This window comes from Elephantulus edwardii, unplaced genomic scaffold (genome assembly GCF_000299155.1).
Source record: "Elephantulus edwardii isolate Elephantulus edwardi_28Jun2011 unplaced genomic scaffold, EleEdw1.0 scaffold00545, whole genome shotgun sequence".
In the NCBI taxonomy this organism is placed as follows: Eukaryota; Metazoa; Chordata; class Mammalia; order Macroscelidea; family Macroscelididae; genus Elephantulus; species Elephantulus edwardii.
This window is the reverse complement of record NW_006400295.1, coordinates 270,279-275,479: the sequence shown is the minus strand read 5'-3', so window position 1 is coordinate 275,479 and position 5,201 is coordinate 270,279. Positions and strand designations below refer to the sequence as shown.

General features: G+C 39.1%; 1 pseudogene; it reads left to right on the top strand.

Moving 5' to 3' along the window:
• The window catches only part of LOC102848005, an 8,197-nt pseudogene extending 3,649 nt beyond the window's left edge, over positions 1 to 4,548 (top strand).
• Positions 4,549 to 5,201: the final 653 nt, after the last annotated feature.

Below are 5,201 nucleotides of genomic sequence, written 5' to 3'. Positions count from 1 at the left end.
AAGGAGAATTGATGCCTTTGAGCTGTGGTGCTGGAGAAGAGTATTGAATGTACCCTGGACTGCCAAGAAAACAAACAGATTCATCCAGTAGAGGGTTAAACCAGGCTGCTCCTTGGAGGTAAGGTTTCTGAGGCTTTGTCTGACATACTTTGGACATGTTGTAAGGAGGGAGAGGCCCTTGGAGAGGGACATCATGCTTGGGAGGGTGGAGAGACAGTGCAGAAGGGGAAGACCCTCTATGAGGTGGATTGATTCAGTGACTGGGGTAATTGGAATGGGTGTGTAGAGGCAGTGAGATTGGCACATGATAGAGCAGGGTTTAGGGCTGTTGTACATAGGGTCACTATGAGTTGCAAGTGACTTGACACACATAACAACAACAACAACCACCACAACAACCAAAATCTCTTGGAAACAGCCAAAGCAGTAATCAAAGGTCAATTTATAGCAATAAACAAACCTATCAAAGGTCAATTTATAGCAATAAACAAACCTATCAAAAGGCAGGAAAAAATAACCATTAACTCTCTAACACAACATCCCCAATAAATTGAAAAGGAACAGCAAAAAAAACTGACACCCTCTAAGAAACCTGAAATTATAAAAATTAGAACAGAAATAAATGAAATAGAAAACAGAACAACAAAAAAAATTTAAAAAAAGAAAAACATTTTAAAAATTTAAAGAAAATTTTAAAAAAAGAAAACAGAAAAACAATTGAAACCATCAACAAAACTAGGAATTGGTTCTTTAAAAAGGTCAATAAAATCAATAAACCACTAGCAAAACTAACAAAGGAAAAGAAGAAAAAGACACAATCCAAATAAGAAATGAAATGGACAATGTCACAATAGAACCAACTAAAATAAAAAAGCTTAACACTGGAATATTAGAAAAAAATTACTCAAATAAATATGAAAACCCAGAGGAAATGGACAAATACTTAGAAATTCACAACCTACCTAAACTACCAACTGAAATCAAACACTTGAACAGATAAAAGAAAACTGAAAAGGTAATAAAACAACTTGTAGCCAAAAAAAGTCCTGGACCAGATAGCTTTACAAGTGAATTTTATCGAACATTCGGAGAAGAACTATCACCAATTCTACATAAATTATTTCAGAACATAGAAAAATATGGAATTCTCCCAGACTCAATCTATGAAGCAAACAGATCCTTGATACTAAAGCCAAGTAAAGACACCACCAAAATAGAAGACTATAGGCCAATATCTCTCATCAACATAGATGTAAAAATCCTGAATAAAATTCTGGCCAATAGAATCCAATGATACATAAAAAAAAATAATTCATCATGACCAAGTGGGATTCATAACAGTTATGCAAGATGGCTTAACATAAGAAAAACAATTAATGTAATTAATCTAATTAACAAAGCAAAGAATAGGAACCACATGATCCTATCACTTGATGCAGAAAAGGCCTTTTACAAAACCCAACACCCTTTCCTGATTAAAACACTCAACAAAATAGGATTAGAGAGGGGTTTCTTCAATATAGTAAAAAGTATATATGCAAACCCGAGAGCCAACATTGTTTTCAATGGAGAGAGATTAAAGGCATTCTCCTTGAGAACAGGAAATAGGCAAGGATGCCCACTATCACCTCTCCTATTCAGTATTGTATTGGAAGTCTTAGTGATAGCAATAAGGCAAGAGAAGGCAATAAGAGGTATCCAAATTGGCAAAGAAGAGGTAAAATTATCTCTCTACAAAGATGATATGATAATTTACTTAGAAAACCCTAAAGACTCAGCAAGAAAACTACTAGACATAGTTGACCAATTCAGGAAAGTAACAGGACACAAGATCAACATACGAAAATCAACTGGATTTCTCCACAGTGACAAAGAAAATACAGAACTGGAGCTGAGAAAAACAATACTCTTCACAATGGCTAATTACAAGATTAAATACTTAGGAGTAAACCTAACCAGAAGCACAAAGGATCAATCTATTCAAAGAAAATTACAAAACATTATTAGAAGAAACAAAAAGAGAACTAGAGAGGTGGAAGAATATCCCTTACTCATGGATAGGAAGACTCAGTATTGTGAAAAAGGCAATACTACCAAAGGCAATTTACACACTCAATGCAATCCCAATACAAATACCAATTCGATTCTTCAATGAGATGGAAAAAGCAAACTCCAATTTCATTTGGAATGGAAAGAGGCCCTGAATAAGCAAAGCACTCTTTAAAAACAGAAACAAGGTAGGAGGCATCTCACTCCCTGATTTCAAATCCAACTATACTGCCATGGTGGTCAAGAAAGCATGGTACTGAGAGGAAAAATGGATAGATGAATGGGACCTTCTAAGAATCAAATCCCTATGCACATCCAAAAACTTCTCCAACAGGATAAAAAGGGAAGCCACAGATTCGGAAAAATATTTGGTAATGACATGTCTGACAAGGGACTTACATCTAGAATTTATAAAATACTTGAGCACCACTGCAAGTTAAACAACCCAATTGAAAAATGGGCACAGGATATGTACAGACAGTTCACCAAAGAAGACATTTAGATGGTGAACAAACACATGAAGAAATGTTCAAAATCCCAGCTCTACGAGGCATGCAAATCAAAACAACCACGAAATATCATCTCACCCCAGTAAGAGTAGCAAAATTTAACAGAACAGCAAACATTAAATGCTGGTAAGGTTGTGGAGAAACTGGAACACTTATTCACTGTTGGTGGGAGTGTAAAATGGTGCAACCACTATGGAAGACTGTAGGGTGCTTTCTCAAAAAGTTGCAAATAGAAATACCATTTGACCCAGCAATTCCACTGCTGGGAATATACCCTAAAGACACCGTAACCACTATCCAAACAGATATATACACACACCCATGTTTATCGTGACTTTGTTCACAATAGCAAAGAGTTGGAATCAACCCAAGTGCCCATCAACAAAAGAATGGATAAAGAAGCTGTAGTATATTCACACAATAGAATACTATGTGGCATTGAAAAATAAGGAACTCATGAAATATTATACAAAATGCGTGACCCTGGAGGACATTATGCTGAGAGAAATATCTCAGTCACAAAAGGACAAATATTGCATAGTGCCACTGTTGTAAAATGGGACTGACATTGGGGTTGAGGGGAGGCTTAGAAAGATGGAATAAATAATTTATACTGCATTGAAACAAATGAGGGAGAGAACTATTTAGGAGGAATATACGATTAGGTATTATTGTCATGACAAGAGTCCAGAATAAAGGCTGCATAGTGGAATGGACTTGAGGGGAGGGATTGTATAACAATGAAAGAATTTTTCTGTTACTTATCAAAGAGAAGAGTGAATTGGGGTGAGGGGTCGACAGGGTGAAAAAGTGCAACAATGAATGAATGAAAATCCAAAGTCTCTGTAAACTTTCATTAAAATTAATAAAAGAAAAAGGTCTATTTATGTTTCAAAGGCATTTGACTGCATGGATCAATACAAACTACTGCTAACCTTGAGAAGAATGGGAATTCCAGAACACTTGATGCTCATGTGAAGCTTATCTCTTCACCTGGAAGCTGTTGTCTGAACAGAGCAATGGAACTCCGCATGGTTCAAAAACACGACAGGAGTTTATCAGGGATGTATCCTTTCTCCATACCTTTTCAATCTATATGTGGAATAGATCATTTGGGACCCTAGACTTGATGAAGAAAAATTTGGCGTCTGAATTGGAGGAAGACTCATCAATAATCTGTATTATCCTTCCCCGCCCCCTCCCCCAAGGGCTTCCTCCAGAGGCACTGGACTGAGCCCCTGAGGCCCGGCTTCCGAGAGGTCTTCATCATCCTGGACTTCAGAAGACTTGCTGCCTTCGTCCCCCTCGTTCTTTTAGTTTTTGGCGCTGCTGTCAGCGGTGGCAAGCCTCGGGGTGGAGGGTTTGCGGCCAGGCCAGGCCCGTGGTGCGGCACTGCGGCCGGCATGCTGCTGTAGGCGGGCCTGGCCCGGGTGCTCTACCACCCCATGCTGCTCTATGCGCACGGGAAAATGCTGGGCTGGATCCACCCGACTGTACAACCACATCAACGCCACCGTACTGCTGGGCACGCTGCGGCTGCGGGCCGGGGCACAGTGGCTGAGAGTGTAGGGCGAGAAAGTGCACAGGGTGACCACCATGAATGAGGAGTATGGACCAGGTTCCTGCGCAAGATCACAAAGGATAGGAAGTTGAACAGCTTTGGCTTAGCACAGTAGACATGACGGGTGTTCCAACCATGGCTAACCTGAAGAAGGGGGTCCAGTTTGCTCTCAAATACAAGTCACTGGGCCAATGTGTCTATGTGCATTGCAAGGCGTTTCAGAAGTGCCACCATGATGGTAGCATATTTGATTGAGGTGCATAACTGGAGTCCAGAAGCGGCTGTAAGATTCCTCACCAAGATCCACTTAAAACCCAGCTAGTTAGAAGTTCTGAGTTCCACGAGATTACTGCAAGGGCAGCAAAGGACAAACCTGGTCACATCAAAGACGTGAACTGTCTGGGTTTGAATTGGAAGAATCTGGTCTGAAAACAATGTATTCAAATTTTGTAAATAAACTAGCATAATTTTTTTTTAAAAAGTGGGGGGAAAAGACCTCAATGACAATCCTGCTTGCCACAGAATAAAATAAAAATAAAAATTACCAGGATCAAAGGAGTTTAAGTAGACTTGAAATAACAGTAACATGTTAGTGGGAAATTTTGCTTCATCTTGTCTTAACTGTTTAAAGGGTGGGGGGATAAAAGGGAAATTAAAGATAAAGAGATTTAGTACAGCCTCTGTTCACCGGGTAAGGAATGTGGGCCAATGATGGAGAGTGTCTTATTTTCATGAATGGGTTCAAAGAAATATTAATTTCAACAAAAATATTGTGCACCTAAAAAAAAAATAACCTGCATTATGCAGATGATACAACTTTACTCACTGAAATAGAGGAGGATCTGAAGTGTTTGCTGCAGAAGGTCAAAGACTGTAGCCTTCACGATGGATTGCATCTCAACATCAAGAAAACAAAAATCCTCATCATCAGGACAACAGGCAGTATGACAGATGGAGAAAGGATTGAGGCTGTTGATGATTTCAACTTGCTTGTATCCACAATCTTGTCATCAGCAGCCAGGAGATCAAAAGACAAGTTGCATTGGGAAAATCTCCTATCAGGGCATACAAAAGAACAACTC